This window comes from Cavia porcellus, unplaced genomic scaffold (genome assembly GCF_034190915.1).
Source record: "Cavia porcellus strain 051 isolate PalLab524CR breed Dunkin Hartley unplaced genomic scaffold, mCavPor4.1 scaffold_2, whole genome shotgun sequence".
Taxonomy (NCBI): Eukaryota; Metazoa; Chordata; class Mammalia; order Rodentia; family Caviidae; genus Cavia; species Cavia porcellus.
In genome coordinates this window covers 33,040,540-33,060,000 of record NW_026947485.1, presented here as the reverse complement: position 1 = coordinate 33,060,000, position 19,461 = coordinate 33,040,540, and the positions used below count along the sequence as shown (strand labels likewise).

General features: G+C 36.7%; 1 pseudogene; it reads left to right on the top strand.

The window, feature by feature from the left end:
- The first annotated feature begins 1,076 nt into the window (after positions 1-1,076).
- Positions 1,077-19,048, top strand: LOC106027254 (large ribosomal subunit protein eL21-like; annotated as a pseudogene).
- Positions 19,049-19,461: the final 413 nt, after the last annotated feature.

Genomic DNA, 19,461 nt, shown 5'->3' with positions numbered 1-19,461 from the left:
AGATAACCCTTTGCAATTCTAATCCCTTTTATCTTCAATTAAAAAAAAAAAGCTGAGGTCAAAAGTTAAAGTAGAATAATATTGCTGTGCACACATTTTTTCTCCCTCCCCAATATTTTTCTCCTCAATGCATGCAATTGGTAATTAAATATATTTCTGCTGGTCTTGTGGCCATATGCCTACAATATGTAAAAATACATTTGCGCTCCCCCCACCCATTCCTTTTGTTCCCAGTGCTGACTGCTGTCAGAGTGAGCGAACCGTCCAGATTCCTGTGTGCTGGTATCCATGGGCTCCGTCTTGCCAAGCTGCCAGTCTGGGCCGTCACACCTTACTGCCTTTAAAGATTGCCCTGCAGAGATAGAGGGAAATGGCAATTTTTACATGATGCAGTCTGGCGACCCAAGAGATTTGAAGTCAGAACTGGTGCCAAGATTTACCCAGGAGAGCAAGCAGAGGCAAAAACAGAGAACCTGGTCCAAAAGAAAAAAATAAGAGGCAAGCTGGGGGATGGGCAGCCACAGCCAACTCTCTCTGGGGGCTCTCTCAAAAGGCCTGAGCCGAAGGCCATCCAGGGGGTGAAGGCTGCGATTTTAGGACTAAGTGGGTCCCAAAGAAAGTCAAAGGGAAGAGGTCGGCTTTTTTTTTTTTTTTTTTTTTTTTTTTTTTGCATGCCCTAAATTGTAGTAGATTGCAGAATGTAAATGAGACAATTATTACACCAACGCTCATCAAGCTGGGCTGGAAAGACTTCAATAGCCTGATGAATATGCATGCAAATTTGTTAATTAAGTTAATTATTCTGCTGAAAATTCATTTGTCTTCCAAGGACATTTTCCCAATGATTTTTACATGCTAGCGCCATTAGTCATGCTCCATGCTATTTAACATTACTTTTTGTCCACTTTCTTTCCCTCCACCCTTTTTAAAAAATATATTTTAAAGTTTTAAAAACAGTTGATTGGTTCTTTTAATTGACCCCTGCGTTGTTGGAAGATGCCTAGAGCCAGCTCAGTAGGCATTCTCAGAAATACGTTTCAATTAAATATTTCCTTGATATATAAAATGTCGGCGAAATGTCACATTGGTGGGGAGGAGAAGCGCTCTACCCGGGATCATTAAAGCTAGACTCTGAATTTTTCTCCACAGTGACTGTACGAGGTAATCTGTCCCTGCTGTGGGCGATTTCCTGGGCTCCGATGTTATTTGATGCGCAGATTTACCTTGCTGAGCAAGCCTGGAGATTCTAGCCTCCTCTCCTCCACCGCAAGGCGGAAACTCGGCGCACGTGTGAGTTCAAACAGGAACCAGGAGTGTGGTACTTTTCAGTCACCCATGAGGGCCCAAAGCGGTTACCATAGCAACAGCAGGGGACTAGTTTGTTTAAAATCCCACCGAAATGGCAAATTGAGATACTTGAAAGAAACCATCTAGTTTAATTTTGTTAGCCAAAAAACTATAGAATGGTATTTTTTAAAACCTGCATGTTGCTTTGTAGGGCAAAGCATATTTATTTAATTGAGGCCTCTCTTGTGGGCCTCAAAACTAGAATCACTGGAAATACCCTGAGTTCTTTTTAACCAGATTCTTGATCTCAAAGCACAAAGACATACGTGAAGCTGTTTAGATCTCCCAAGAATCTATGTACCGAGATTATAGCTTGTTCAAATTCCCAAATCTGAACATGTAGCCTGATAAATGCAAGTGCTCTTAGTGGTATAGTAGGATAGAATATTTGAAATCAAGGCTATTCCAGAAAATCAGAGGGATGTGGTTGCCTAAATAGGTTAGAAAATCGCAGTAAAAAAGAAAAAGGCCAATCTAAGCATTGCTCATGGGAAACAACCGTATGCATTCTTGAAAGTGTCTCTGAAGGTCACTCATTTTCTTTAGGAAAAAGATAAATTCCTATTCTCTCCACCTCAAGGTCAGAAAGAAATTCTTCCATATGGTTTTAGGTTATTGCTAGGCTTGATCAGACTTCATCAAAACCATTATAACAGAAAAGAGGTACAATAATGAAGAAAAAATGCAACTGAAGGAGTTGAAGAAAAATTAATTGGCATGCCATATCTTTTCAGCTATCCATATATATTTTATACAGTATGAATGGCATTATGTGTCACATAGATTGTAAACCAATTAAGATGATATTTTAAACTCTGCAATTTCTATAATTCCATCTGTTTTAGAAGGTTTAATTAGCAAAGTTACAAAAGCCAAATATATTTGAATATCTTGAAAGCAGGCTGAATGGCAAAAAAAAAAAAAAAAGAAAAAATGAAAAGTTCCCATAAATATTTAACTACACAATCATGTACATTTCATGAGAATATACTTTATATGTACTTCAAAAGGATACATGTGAATTTTTCTAAATTTTACCAACAATAAACCACATCCAAGAGAAATTGCGATCATATGTCGTTAGGGTGTGTAAATGAATTCAGTTGGTTTTTCTATTTTTCATCAAACTTCCAGAGTTTCCCTCTGATGACAATCTCATACCTGTCATGTAACCTCAAATTTGGTCCCAATGTGACAGCTACATAGAATTAAACATTACTGAACACTGTCTTTGAAATGTTCTTTCCATAAGCTTGTAAAAGAGTTCTGTCATTTTGCAAGTAGAAGGGAGTATTTTTCAGCTATAGTCTAACATTTTTCAGGCTGCCAGGAACCTATTTTGGAGAAATAAGACTACATGGAGATGTGTCATCCCTAAAATTTAAACACAAAATTTAAAACCAGAAATTTTAAAAATTCAACCCATTTTTCCACTATTAAAGGAAAATATTGTTTTGAATTTTTTTTAACAAAGGGGACAAACAGGCTCTTGCTTGTGTCTTGGTCTAGATGTGATGCTGAGCAGCTACACATTGTTCTGTGCCTTGTATGGCCCCAGTCACCAGTGACTGACAGACAATAGTGACAATGTGAATCATAATAATCTCCCTTCTTCAAACACCCTCCATAACTACTGTGACTCAGTGGGTGTCCAGCATTGTCTTTTTTTCCTACTGAATCTCTGGTGTATCAAAAGGTATAATTAGTATTTATGTGCATATCTTTTTCATTACCGGAAATATAGTGAGTATAATTTATTGTTAACTCTACTCATATTCCACATTACTTGAGCAAACAATTTTTGTTTCCAATTGTATTGAATTCACCAAGTAAGGAAAAGTGGCTAGTGAAAGGAGAGAGGGGAAATGTTATGGTTTAGTTCTGAAAGGGTCCCCAAAGCCTCCCGTGTTTGGAAGATACTTGGATTACAGAAGCTGTATATAGTTGGCTTGCAGCTGGGAGAAGAGATCTGAGCAGAGGAGATGGTTTACCAAGGGTGTGGTCAGTTAGGGATCCCTCCTTAGAGCCTCTCTTCTGTCTCTGCTTCCTGGCCACCATGAGGTGCGCACCTTTCTTCCATCAGACCCTCTGATCATGCCTTCCTGCCCTAGAGCCTGTGGGCAAAAATATGAGTCTAAATAAGCCTCTCCTCCTTTAAGTTGTGACTACCAGATATTTTGTCCCAGTGATGAGGAAACTATAGCAGGAATCATCCCATGCTGAGTGTGCTCATCACCCTGGAATGCTAACATTTATTGAGAGTCTACAGAGCACATGTTTTAATGCTCGCATCTACCATCCAAGAAAGTTACAGTCATCCCCTTTGACAACAAAAGAAAGTGAAACTCAAAGAAGTAGAATTTGTGCTTTCTCAAGTAATGAGAAGGAAATGAAAAATTCCAATAAGCAAGCAGCAAGAACAAAACTGGGAGCCAGAAAACAAATCCAGATTGTTCAGTATAACTTTTTAAGTATTCTAATGCACCTGGCTACCATTACACTTCTTTAAAAACTCACCTTGGAAGCCATGCTATATCCAATACTTCATGTATTTATTATACAGATGGTTTCCAGGACCTCTTATAGACACAAAAATCCAGAGATGCTCCAGCTACTTATCTAAAAGGGCATTTTTTCGTATAACCTGTGCAACCCTCCCATATACTTTAAATCATCTTTAGATTACTTATAATTCCTAACACAGTGTAAACGTGATGCCAATAGTTACTATGCTGTATTGTTTAAGTAGTACTGATAAGACAAAAATTAGCATATGTTCAATACAGACAGAATTTATTTCAAATATTTTCAGTCTCTAGTTGAATGATGGTCAGTGGTGGAACTACTGCATGAAGGGCTCGCCGTATAGCAGCATCTAAATCTACTCACTAAATGCTGCCTTAGTAGCCTGGGCAGTGGCACATCTCTGTAATCCCAACTACTTGGGAGCCTGAGGCAGGATGTCTAAGTTTGAGGTCATCCTCAGCAACTTAGTGAGACTCTATCTCAAAATTAAAAATAAAAAAGGACTGAGAATACAACTCAGTGATAAAGCATTTGCCTAGCACAAGTGAGGTTCCCTCTTCCCCGCCACAAAAACAAATTAACCCCGACAACTACCTAGACCGCCCATCATTTTTTTCCTCTCTTTCTCTTTTTTGTTTTTCTTTTTCTTCTTTGTTCTTTCATTCTTTTGTCCTTCCTTCCTTCCTTCTTTCTTTCCTTTTCTTTTCCTTTTTCTTGGTACTGAAGTTTGAGCCCAGGGCCTTTGCACTAAGCTATATGCCCACGCCATTGTTTTTAAGTGTTTTATTTGGAGACAGGATCTTGCTAAGTCACTAAGCTGCCAAAGTGGGGCTTAAATTTGTGATCTTCCTGCTTCCATCTCCCAGAGTACTGGGATTACAGGCATGTGCCACTGTTCCCAGCTTCATTTTATTGCATTGTGTTATTATTTTCTCTCTTTTGAACTTCCTATCTTTTAATAGAACTATCTAATCTGGTATAGTTTACATTTAAACAAAAATGTAAATTATCCCAAGAAGGTTAAATAGATTTTGTTTGTAAATAGTTCCACAATTGCAGATGTTATTTGTTCCTATTTGAATCACCTGCACTTCTCTTTCTCATTTCTCTTCTACTTCTCCTCCTCATCTGCCATGAAGCACTCACTAGAGGACAGAGCTACCAGGAGTTGTACACAGGGGGTGTATTGTATTTCCCCTTCTGAAGTGAGAAGGAATAAGTGTCCACATAGCTGTCCTTGATGCTATGATAAATGAGATATTACTGCATAAAACCAACATAGTGGAAAGCAGAGGACGGAGAGGAGAGAGAGAGAAAATCAGAAATTTGATGTCAGCTCAAGTAGTTTGGTGATGGTGATTCTCTTTCTCTCTCAGAATTGGATAATTATGCCAACCAATATAGGCTTCAAGTAAAAATCAGAACAAATAGTGTGCATCAGTTCATATTTCTTAATTCTGTAGTACTTTTGAAACAAATTTAAAGGCAAAAGGTGATTGTCTCAAAAAGATACATGTGCTGATTTTAGGATTTTTCTACTAACCCAAATTTAATTATCTGTGTCATTTTTGGTTATAGATCTCTACTTTTGTAACATTTATAGTGAATCATTCACTCTGTAGCAATGTGTGAATTTGCAGCACAGCACATACCAGAATTGAGTTTATATGCTAAAGACACTGGCCATTAGACCAACCTGGGTCACTTTACAGTCCATTTTCTATTCAGCTACACATTGAGTGACGATCATGGTGGACTACTAACCAGATAATGGTGGACTACTAATCAGAAAACTCAGTTCAAATAATCCACTTTGGATCCTGAATTTCTTATTGCCTGTTTATAAGGATGAATATAACTCTTTTTAAAAAGTTTTACACTGTGCCCATATTTCTAAAATTCTAAAAGGGTTAAAATTTTTAGAAGTCAGTATGGCTGTACTTCACCAGAGACAGTTGAAACAGATTTTGTGATGATTAAAGAATATAATTATATGTCATTAGAGACTGACTTATGTATTAGAAACATGGTAGGGTTTCACAACTTTGAGTCAGATTATGCATTATACAGCTTCAACGTCTGGCTCCGCTCTTTTCTGGCACTGGGTGCGACTTTGGGCCCATTCCCTGAGCTCTCCGTACCTTAGTTTGGTCTTATTTCTACCTCTCAAAGTTGCAATTGTTGAATGAGTCATTCACTGTGCCTGGCACATAAACTAGACTCAGGAAACATTATCTATTATTGGGTTTTTAATTTGCTTATAGAATAGTCTACTACAAAACTTTTATGCTATTATGCAGTAGAACACAGGTTATTTGGTGGAATCAATGCTAACAATGGGCAAAATCCTGACCAAAATGATTCATGTTTCTTTTAAATATTCATTTGTAAGATTTACCAAATAACTGACCTCATTCAAATCTATTTGTCTACTATTACCATCTATTACTAAATGTAATATTATTATTCACTTGAAGACAGAATTATAGCTAGCAATCATGAAAGAAAAGATCTCATAAGAATAACAAGGAACCAGAAAATAACAATTCAATTTGCAAGACAACACAAAGAAAAATAATTTAAGAGTGATAAATATCAGCAAAACCTCAGGGGTCAACACAAAAGACATAAAGACTATTTGCAGAAGCAATAGCAGAAACTTCCCAAGCAAGGGGAAAGGATCTAGCATACAGATAAGCAAAGCATGTAAGACTTCAACTTCATCCATAATCAAAATAAAGTTATACCCAGACATATAGGAATCAATATCTCAGGAATTTAGCACAAGAACAGAATTTAAAAAGCTGTTAGAAAAAGAAATAGATCATCTATATAGGAAAATCCATCACAATCACAGAAGACATCTCAACACAAACCATCAAGTCAAGAAGAATCTGGAGTGAAACGTTTTAAATCCTGAAAGAAAGCAACTTCCAACCCAGATTGATATACCCTGCAAAACTATCTTTAAAAATTGATGGAAAAATAAGATACTTCCATGATAAAGTAAACTGAAGGAACTCATGACCACCAAACAAACACTACAGAGAATGCTAAAATATATTCTAGAGAAAGATAAAGATAACCATGGTTCCAGGAACAGCAGCAGAGGAGGATCTCCAAACAAGACAGGCAATTGAATGAAAGGGAAAAGTGGAGGGCCAACAGCAGGAGGATAGGAGGATAGCACAGGAGAGATGAATCAGTACGTGCCAGTTAATATAGATGGCCTTAATTCACCAATATAAAGAAACGCAGGGAGAGTGGATCAAGAAACAAGATCCATCAGTGCACCGTGCAACAAAAACACTTAACTTGAAAGGAAATTCATAGACTGAAAATCAAAGGGGAGAAAATAATTTTTCCATGTGGCAGGAAACCAGAAAAAAGCAAAGGTAACTTGCCCTTCAAACACAGAATGGATAACAAAGATAAGGTGTTTTAATATAATGGAAAGCTACCCAGCTATAAAGTAGGATAATCTCAAGGCTCTTGTAGATAAATGGATGCAACTGGAGATCATGCTCATTGGTGAAATGGTTTGGACTCATTCAGATGAACACCAAGTTATCTCCCTAGCATAAAAAACTGAAGGAGTTAGTGGAATCCAAAAAGCACAATAGATATTATGAAAGTGATAGGGGAGGTAATGCCTGAAAAGGGAAAGTGGTAACCACTGTTAATTTCCTATTATATTGTTTTGAATTCTTGTATTGTTTTCATAATTTTGTTGGTTTGGTTTTATTCTATCTTGTTTTTCCTATTATCTTTCTTATCTTGCCTATAATGGTTTCATTCTTTTGTTTTGGTTGGTTTTATTCTATTTTGTTTTATTTGATTCTATTATGTGTGTTCCTATAGACAGATACTTTAAATAAAACAAGAGACATTATGTTAGCCATTGTTCATTACCTGTTATCTTGTTTTGAAGTCCTATAATGCTTTTATTCTTTTGATTGTTTCTAGTCTGCTTTGTATTGTTCGATTTATTATGTGTAAAGGTATGGTCAGCTATTTTGAAGAAAATGAGAGACATTATGTTAGCCATTATTTATTTACTGTTGTCTTGTTTTGAAGTCCTGTATAGCTTGCATTGTTCTATTCTGATTTGCCTTATTCTATTTTCTTTTGTTTTATTCTCTTTAATATAAAAAATTCAAAAAATAAATGAATTTGGCTTTAAATACTTTTCAGGTTGGGACAATGATATTTTATAAATTCAAGAGCATTTTCAAACATCATGGAGCACTGAACTTTCTGTGTATGTTTGGCTATTATAGCATTAAGGCATTTACACTGAATATCAAGTGATTATCTTAAAAATCCAAAAGAACCCAACTTTCTGTTTTCGAGATCATAATGATATTACAATTTGACTTACCCAACCTGATGTTGTTATATGTGTATACAGGTATATAAATATTTACATTTGCATATGCATAAACATGTTGTATATAAACATATGTATGTAATATATACACATATATATATCATATGTGTATATAAAGTAAACTTGTTACCATAATGGAACAAATTAACATATCTTTCATTTCGTAGGTAACCATTTCCTTCTGTGACAAGAGTAGTTACAATCTATTGGCTTAACAAATATCTTGAATAAAATATATTAACTACAATTTTATGTATATTACTTTATAATAAAAATTGTACTGTAACATGAAAGTAGTCTAATGAAGCAATCAAAAGCCCTATAAACAATCCTTGAAAATCAGTTTCAAATAGGATTTATGTGTATAACCTTAACTAGGCAGATTTCTATCAATATTGAAAGCTATTCCATAATGGCTCCCTAGCATACTTTCTGTGTGCCTATTCACATAATATGCATGTAGAAGCAATTAATTAGCCAATAAAGTATCAATTTAATATGTTGAATTTATTACTCTTATTATAATATCTCTGATATGAATCTGTCAATAACTTGATAATAATTGCTCAGTCAACATTTTAAATAAACCTTTAAAGCAAGTATAAAACATGAATATTTGGGAAATACAGATTATATTGTGAAATTGAATGAAATTTACTATTCTCTGTCTTTTACAAATAGAAAATCAATGACTAGGAATTCTTTGGTCAAATCAGCTCATAAAGCTTGACCTAAGTATGTCTTTATATCTCCTAAATAAATTTTAAAGCCATGCTCTCAACAGATAGTGTATATTTAGTAAGCTTATTGTAGAAATAGAAATTCAGAGCCATGACTAGTAGAACAAGAAAAACAAAATGAAATGACAATAAGCTTTTACAGCAAAAACAGAACCCTAGCTCTTCTATATTTTAATAAATACAAAGCTCAAAGCCAAGAGAAGCAATTCCCAAGCGCATTTGCTAGTGCTCAGTTGAATAACCACACTAACCGGTTATACGTGTCTGGTTAAGAGTGTGAAAGAATCTTCTCTCCACCTGTCTCCCAAAGTGTAACAGGTGCCCTCAATGAATGCTAAAGACTGCCTCTAGAAGAACACACATTACTAGATTCAGTGTCATGATTGTCATAACATTCTCTGCGCCAACATCTCTTTCCACATCAGCCTTCTCAATATTTTGATAGCAATGAGGAATTGTTATTTTGGCAATAATTTATCATAAATGGAATTTACATTAAATCATTCTATCCTTTCAAACTATGTACAGTCTACAGGTTGTTGTTAAATCTTTCTTTAAAAAATGGTAACTCTGAACTTGGAGATCTATCTACAAGCATTGGTCACTCAAAAACAAAGGTGTTAAGTTACAGTGGCACAAGCGATGAGTATGTATATGCTTACAGATGAGTTTGAGTTTTGTCTATGTCAAGTGCATCGGCACTGCAAGAAGAAAATGGTGAAAAGGTTACCACAGCTGTCGTTAGCAGTAGGGGAGGAGATGGATAATTAGGTCAGTTGAGTTCACATACTGCACTAAAGAATGGTCTGCTGAGTACCATGCTCCTGTCACAGTCTGTCCCAGATGAGTAAACCTGCACATTTCAAAAATCTGACATTCATCAAAATCAAAGCCCACATTTTATTTTGATCCAAACAATGATTCAATGCTAATAAATATGATTTGACCACCAAGTATATGGTATCTGAGTCTTGACTTTTATAGTAGAATAGCTTGGTTTAAAAAAAAAAAAAGATATGACTTCTTTTCCACTATAGATAGGTTTTATTTATTCATGCCAATTAAAGGGGGAAATGTGATATTGAAGGAATTAATGTTGGTTTGACAATGTCTCACTTCTAAAAGGAATTTGAAAAGAGAAAACAGCAGCAACAAAATAGCAGACACATAAACCCTTATCTCTCACAAAAATTTTCTGACTTCCATACTCAATTAACATTTCCTGAAGACACACATGTTTTTCTTCAAAGTCTATTTAAATGGTTCAAAAACAGCAGGACAATGGCCAGACCCCCTTGTTAAAGGAAACAATTTCTTGGTAGTACAGGTTATTTTAATGGACATATCACTTTAACCAAAGACACTGCATCTGTTCTGCTTTCTAATTGCAAATGTATGAGGAATACAATTCACCAATGCATCATAAAAAAGAAAAACATAAGTGATTTAAATGCATATGTATGTTCCTTACTCAATACAGCATGCAATCTGCTATGTTTTTTACATGTTCTGGGCACAAATCAGATAGAAAACCTGTTCGGTACCAAAATGTGATTTCTTCTCCCTGGATGAGTTTGGTACCTTGCGGTATCAGTGGTTTACTAAGTGGTACACAGTGTGCACTACAAAGCCAGGGAGTGTTTCCAGCTAAGCTCTTTGGGCACTGATAATTGATGATCGATTTGACATCACCATCATACCCTCTGATGAAGGCTGAGTACTAACATACATTAATGTAATGCAAGAGATTTTCAAAGATACATAGAAAATATTTTCTTCATGAGAAATATTTTTATAATGTATCTCCACTGACCTTATTCTTAGGAAGGATTAGATGGCATGTGCCATTCCCAAATGATTATTTGAGGAATTGTTTATGGTTTTTATGCTAAACGTGGAATAGACATAGGAAAATGATACTATTATTTCCTTCCTGCAGGAAGATAGATTTATTTCTACTACACATAATCCCCTTTCAAGGAAAATTTACATGGGAATTATTTTCTGGATTTCTGAGTGGAGTGAAAAAGTAAGAATTAGACTAGAGCTAGTGTTACAAGGCAAAATTTCATAGTTTAGCAAACTCGGACAAAGCAGCATTCTGGTGTGCCATGATGTCAACCAAAATTGAATTAATACTTGTATCTCAGGTGCTATGAATATGTCAAATTATTATGCCTTTTCCAACATCAATTTAGAATTTAGTCAGTTTTCTACTTACTTTTTAGCAGAACCATGAAGTGTCAGTAGGATGTGGCTAGACCTTTGTTCTCCCTCTGCTCTGAATTTATTGTCCCAGTACTTGTATATTTTACCTTTGAGTGTGTTCCATTACTGAGAAGAGAAACTGAGAAATATTAGTTGATCAACAGGGTTTTGATGGTAGTGGTAGTGGTTGTACAAGGGGTTAAGCCCAGGGTTTTTGCACTGAGCTACATCTCTAATTCTTTTCATATTTTTATTCTGAGACAGGATTTCACTGAGTCATTAAGGCTAGGCTCAAACTTGTGATCCTTCTGCCTCAGCCTCCCAGGGTACAGGGATTATAAGTAAGTGCCACCAATCCCCACTCAACAGTATTTTTTAACTGAACAAATTAACCTGAAAATATAAGTAGGTAATTTGTTACTCTTGACAAAATTCTGCATCCAATGAGCTACTTTGTATGAAAGTAGTAAAGCAAGTGTAAATGTAGCCTTTCAGTACGAGAATAATTTTCTCATTTTGTTTATTATTGTGTAATCTCAAGCTCTGTTATCATTTCCCTGCGAGGGTCCTAGAGGAGCATAAAATGAAATAGTATAAATATTTTAGATATTTTATACACCTATAGATATTTTATACACTTTTATTTATGACCTAAACAACTAAGTCAAAACCTGATTTCTTATCCAACAAATAATTATGAATAAAAACTTGAATTTGATGCACCATTGGATGCAACTAAAGGTTCATATGCATTAAATGCATACACAAGTACACATGCACACACACACACACACACACACACACACACATACACACACACAAAGAGTCAGGTTTCTGTATCCATGGGTTCTGTATTCACCCACTCAATCTATAGTGGATGGGAAATGCTAAAAAACATCTGCATAAAACTATTTACATAATATTAGAAATTATAAGTAATCTAGAAATTATATAAAGTATATGAAAAGACATACATAGGTTGAATGCAAATAGTATGCCTTATTATATTAGAGACTTGAGCATCCAGAGATTTTGCCATTCTTGAGGAGTCTTCAAATGACCTGTCCTGGGATGACTAAAACTGAAAGGCAATTGATAATCATGAGGATAAATTTATCCTGAAATAATGTACCACTGAGATACAACAGAGAATTGAGAATAGAAGTATAGGCCTCAAGGTTAGTCAGTGCTGTTCTAAAGAATCAATTTTGTTTCTTTTTTGTGTGACATTGGGGTTGTCTGAGCTACTGTTTCCTCATCTACAATAGACAAATAATGTCATTTCATGGAGCTGTTAATGGTGATCAATCAGGCAATACTGCAACTCACACTACCTCAATCATCATAAGTACTCAATAAACATTATTATTATTATTGTTGCTACCACTCCTGGCATCAAATTTCACCACTGTTGAAGATTGTTAAAGTAGATACTGTTATTTACATGGGCAAGAAGAAAGTTCTGATGGAGTGTTTGTCAAACAAGGGACCTAAAGAAAATCATTTCTCCTTTATATGCACAAGTGAATTTCTTTTTATTTTAATATAAAATTTCTATGTGCATAGAAATGAAGAAAGACCAAATGCTCTTTACATCTATTTGGATTTCTAACTTCAAAAGCAAAACTCTGTGGTAGTCTAGGGTAGCATGTGGCTCCTCTCACAGCCTCCTCCCTGGATTCACTAAAACAGTATCAGGTACAAGGGCATCTTTAAACAGCAGCTCTCTGGCACCTTTCTGGCATAAAGGGCATGGGTATATGGATGCACTGAATACTGTCCGTCCAACATCATCCCCAGCCTCTCCAACCCGTTATGATGCTTCTATGGCAGAATGTTCAGACAGGTGGCCTCTCAGAGTATCTCTCTTCTTTGAATTACCACACTCTAAGTCACCTGCCACTGTCACCTCAAACCTAATTCAATGAAAACATGTCTCTGCTCAAAAAAGCTGCCATGATTTCCCAGTGAGACAGATACAGAAACAAGTCCTTTGCCTAAGTTCTGGGTCTTTTCATCTGCCCTCCAGATCCACTCTCCACTTCCCGCTCTGTTGTGTATCCACCAGAAGACTTCTCTGTGGGCATGGGCACTAAGAGTTCTTAACAGCTGGCACCCAGATGGATTTTAACCAAAGGAAAGCATCAGGGTCTTGACTGAAATGTGGGAGAAGAAGAAGGCACTATATCCTTTCTTGCCAAAGTATGATTTTAAAAGTGACTGCATTTCTCTTTGCAAGGCAAGAGTTGCTGCTAAGCATTCTGCTCCCACAAATGCTTCTGGTTCCGGAACAATCTTTCCTCTTGCCTATTCAAACATCATATTAACTGTGGCTCCCCTCATTAAGCCTTACAATTTTATCCTGTTTAAGTGTATCATCTTGCTGTGGTTTGGGTATGTTTTGTCCCCAAAAGTTTGATTTGCTAGAAAATTCTTTGTGTAATGTAAATGAGAGCAGATGAACTTTTAACTAAAGGAGGGCCTAGTAAGTTATTAGATAGTTAAGTCAGTGTGGCTTTGTCACCATCAAGGATCAATTCTATGGAAGTGGGTTAGATCTTAGGGGATGAATTAGTTTCCAAGAGAGCAGGTTGCAATAAACAAGGTCACCTCTACATGTCCGGTATCTGCTGCACTCACAACTTGCCTTCTGACCCATGCTTCTGTTGTGTCACCATTCGACATGCTGTGATGCAACCAAAAGGCTCCTCACCAGAGGGGCCACTCAATTTTGGACATTCAGCCACTAAACTATGAGATAAATATATATCTTTTCTTTATAACTTAGTCTCGGGAATCTTATTATAGCAACATGAAACTAAAACATATCTGTTTCTTCCCAAGATCTTGAATTGAGCATAGTTTTAGAAAAAAGACTCTAAAAATGGGAATCAGGGATTGAGTTACCCATATATTTCATAAAAGCACAAGCAAACTCCCGGCCAGGGAAAAATAGACTCTGGCAATTCATGTCATGTGCTACTAACATGAATGCTCAAATTCATCATCATCTTCCAATTAGACCTTTAGAAAGACCTGGATGACATTTTACCAAGGCACCTAGAAATTATTGGGAGCCTTGAAAGGCTCTCAAATGATGATGTCAATACAGGATGCAGTGATGGAAGCGGATATTAGCTTCTTGATATCTTAGAAAAGATGGAATCACAGGACTATAGAAACCAGAAAGTACTGCTTAATCATTATGAATAATTACCCAAAAAGATGGGGAAGGAATCTGAAAAGACAAACATGAACAGGTTGCCTTTGTGTGAATGAGACTACCATATATTTTACAAGGGCTCTCTCTACCCACTTTCTTGGTTTTTCTCACAATGCAGCACAGGGCCTTGATTTCCTTGATAGTCTGAAGAATATCAGACTGCCCATTTGTCACTGGTATCACACTGCTTGAATCTGGATTCAGGGAGCAGCAACAGTTCCAAGTATAAGGAGTCTGAGTATATGACACACTAGTTCTTCTAGTGTGTGAGACAAATATTTCACCAGTCCCACATTCCACAAAGAGGCATAAAGGTTTGATGAGCCTCTTCGGAGTCTAAAACAGCATAACTACACCTTTCTGGCCCACATTTTGGGCTACCCATGAAGCTTCCAGCTTTAATTTTGAAAACTTTTTTCAGAAAAATTGGATTGCTATTCAAATTGTTACCCATTCAGTCCCATCACCAATTGTATCCAACTGGACTGAAAGTGTTTAGAGCATGTAGCAATGCTGAGTGAAGTCTCTGGCTAAACTTAGCAAGAGAAGCACAAACACTTCTCTTCAGACTTTGAGTATGGTTGCGGCAAGTTTTTGAACCATAGCTATCCATCAGGAAGGCTGATATAGAATGGCTACTGAACCCAGCAAGTACTGAACACCTGGCCATGGGAAAGCAAGTGGCTGCCTACCATGAACTTTATGTTATCAAACTGACCATATCCTAAAACACCATATGTACAATGGCATTCCACTGCCCATTGGAAATGGTTCCACTAAGATGGCCCTAGGAAGTCTGGGAGGGACATTCTGCAGAGGTCTCAGTTACTCATTGTCAGAGGAAGAGAATACATGGGCTGGTCTACTGACCTGCTTCCTAGACTACTGCCATTAACTATACGGAGAGCTGGTTATGTCATAGCCTGTTTAGGGGTAGTCCTGAAAGACTGGGAAAAGAAAGTCCTTCCAGAAAGCCACACTGTAGGCACTACATCCATGTGCCCATCTTATGACCAATGAGACATGGTTTCATATACCAATTTACCCTGATAGACAACTTAGTGCTTGTATCCAAAGAGGTGACAGTAGCTAAAGTATTTGGGAAGAACAAGAACAGAAAAAAGGTAACAAGGAATTCTGTAGAAATAGGCGGGTAATTTCTAGGAATGGGTGCAAAACATGAAGATATTTGAGATTCACGTAGATTTCTAATACAAGGCATGCTGAGAAAGAGGGTCTCAATAATCTGGTGGACAAGGTGCCTTATTTGGTACATGTCAGTTTTTTCTGCAGCCATCCCAATTCTGTCTCAATAGATCCACATGCAAAGTAATCATAGTGGCAGAAATGGAGCCTACAATTAGTGTAACAAGATGGACAATCTTTCACCAATGCTTATTTTGCTTTCTACATTGATAAGTAACCCAAACAGCAATAGGCAAAGACCAAATCTGAGCTGATACTGTGACACTGTCCTGGACAGCAGAGCGGCTAAAGCAATTTTCATAAAGTCAAATAAATCCACGTGGGATACTGTTCTTTATTCTGAATCTAGAATCTTCTACTTTTTGAGTGTGAAATATTTTATTTGATTACATAATGATGGCAAGAAATAGTAGGGTTTATCTCTTACATTACTGATTTGTTAATGTTCATACTTGGCAAAATAAAATATGGCTACTTTATAGAAATTTCTGAAAATTTTATTATCTTTTAAAACCTAAAGTTTAGAAACTAAGTATTGGATGTATTACTTAAGAGCACTGTAGCCTTTGGTATAACCCTAGGAGACAAGTCTAATCTCAACTGCATCTCTGGATGAAATGTACTTACCATTTCTGGGTTTCAGCTTCCCCCCCTGACCACATAGAATTTGGAAATAAATTAAATGAAGTGTCTCCTAGAAAGTGTTTCTTTCAGTACATAGCACCTAATGATAACACAATAAATGATATTATTAGTTTCTTGTTTTTTAAAATTTTTATGTTTATTTATTTATTTTAAAGAGGATAAAGTAGAATAAAACCAATAAAGACAAACCAGTGTAAGAGAGACAGGACTTCAAAATATTACAAAACCAACAATAGTAACCATAATGCCTTTTGATGTCTTCAAAATAGCTGCAGATCGTTTGGGACATTGTAAAAATCAAATAGAACAGAATAGAATAGAAACAACAAGACAGAACAATGAATGCAGTAAAGGACTTAAAAACAAGCCAACAGTAAATCCCAAATTGCTACCATAATATTTAGCTGCTCATGCCATTGGATTTGACATAATGAAACAAAACAAAAGAAAATAAAACCCAATCCAACAAAACAATGGAAGTAATGTAGGACTTCAAAACAAGATCATAGGGAATCAACAATGGCTGCAGCTCTCAGAAGGAGATTCCCCCTTAGATGTCACACTGTGTACTGCTATTCTCTGAGCCTATGATCAGACCACTGGCCCTAAACCTACAATGTTAGTGAGACACCAAAGACAGGCATCCAATTGCATTTTACTTCCATAGCCATCACCACAGTGTGTGTTTCTCTGGATAAGCTAGTCACTCCGGAGGTGAGGGGGCGGTATTTCTTGTTTGCCAGTCTAGTTCTGGAGGGGGATAAGGTCTGGCTGATCCAGTCTGGCGGCGGCCTGCCTGAGGCTCTGCTTGCCAGACTGGGCTTGCTTTCTGGTGTGGCCTTCTTCTCTCTACCCCCAGTGCATGAATGGCCTGTTTTTGATTGACAAAAAATATTTAAAATATTTGTCATGTATGAATATATTTTAAAAAAAAATATATATATATATATATGTATTATAGAATGGCTAAATAAGTTAATTAACATATTTATTGATTGTCCCAGAGCATATTTTATCTTTTCATTATTATTGCTATTATTACTATTATAATTATACCATATTAGTCCAAAGCATAGTAGAAAAGAAATTATTGAAAACTTTTGCACACTTTGGGCAAGTTAGTAGCTTTCTATCATTGTAACAAATACTTGAGATAAATCAATTAAAAGGAGGAAATGTTCATTTTGACTTATGGCTTCAGAAGTTTTAGCTCATGGTCAGTTAGCTCTATTGTTTTGGGGCCTGTTGGAAAGCAGAACATTGTACAGGGACCTCTCAGTAACTTTCTCACTGCTGGGGCAAAATACCCAAGATCTACAAATTACTTGTTGTCTTACTTGTTGAGGTTTGAGTCTATAATCACGTGGTTTCAAAACAGGTTGGCATGGCAGATGAACATGGCAGAGGGGAAACAGTTCTTGAAATGTTAGGCAAGAAGCAAGACTTGCTTCTACTTTCCATTTTTATTCCACCCAGGCTTCAAACTATTGGTTGGTGCCTTTCACACCCAGGGTGGATCTTTGTCTTCAGTAAACCCACACAACCAGATCCAGAACTGTGCTAAACCAACCAGCACACTGATCTAGTATTACATATCTATGATCTAGTTACTCCCACCCACCCCGCACATATGAGTGCATGATACTTTGGGGGAACATCTAGATATAAATCATAACAGTAATGAAGCAAAGCTTCTCATCTCATGGCAACTAAAAAATGAAGAGAGAGGAGAGACCAGGATCCCAATACCTCCTTCAAGGGCACACCCTCAATGACCTAATTTCCTCCAAATAGGCCCTACCTCTTAAAGGTTCCCACCACCTCCCAGTAGAACTATAGGCTGGTGATCAAGCCCTTAATGCACGGAAATTTGGGGCAACATTTAAGAATCAAACCACAGTAGTACCTGAGAAGCTGTTTCTCAGGGGCTGGTGTACTCTCCCAGATTAGGGGTAAGGATCAGGCAACTTGGATACCAAGGTGGCTCTCATATTGCTTCTAGAGCTACTACAACACTTTGTACTTGCAAAGGAGGGGATAGGAGAAGGAAATGTACTGAACCTTTTTGCCTAGAGATAAGATATATCTCTAAAATGGTCCCACACTCTGCACCTCTTCATTAGGAAAAGCAGATGAGCATGGCAGTAGAATGATTCTAACACATTTCCTTTCTTGCAAATTTGTTTTGAAAAATATTGTTAACGATAGTATAAAATTAACCATTTTAAGATGCACAACTTTCCTTTTGGCTGGAGCCACCATCCTTCAGTACTGTGCTAAAGTGACAAACACACAGGGAAAGAGCAAGGGAACCCGGTATATGTTCTCCGGGCCTTTTAGAAAACATGGAGTTGTTCCTTTGGCCACATTCATGTGAATCTACAGAAAGGGTGATATTGTAGACATCAAAGGGATGGATGCTATGCAAAAAGGAATGCCACACAAATGTTACCATGGCAAAACAGAAAGAACCTACAGTGTTACCCAGCAGGCTGTTGGCATTGTTGTAAACACACAAGTTAAGGCAAGATACTTGCCAGGAAGATTAGTGTGCATATTGAACGTATTAAACACGCAAGGGGTTGTGATAGCTTCCTGAAACTTGTCAAGGAAAATTATCAGAAAAAGAAGGAAGCCAAAAAGAAAGTTACCTGGGTTCAACTAAAGCATTAGTCTGCCCCACCCAAAGATGCACACTTTCTGAGAACCAATGGGAAGGAGCCTGAGTTGTTGGAACTTATTCCTTATGAATTCATGGCATAAGATAGGGATGGAGCTCTGCCATTCAGCACCTAATTAGTGGCTAAGTGTTCTAGGCCTTGCTTCAAAATAAAAAATCACCCTGTGTTGTAAAGATGGTTTTCTTAATTGAACAGGTGTGTGGTGACTTTACCTCAGGAATAAATATTCGAAGCAGATTTCATTGTACCTAGTTAATTGTGTCATGTCTTTATTCTTCAGTGTTTTTCTCGCTGAAAGATCTTAGTAAAGTATTGTGTAGGTGTATATTCAAATGGCCAAATATTTATGAAACATTTATATTGGCTTGAATATCCAATAAATCACCATGGGAAAATGATGTAGCAAAATAAATGGAAGTCACTGTATAGCATTTCAGTTAAGTAAATTGTTTAAAGCACCCTAAAAAATAACAAACAAAATGTATAACTCCATGG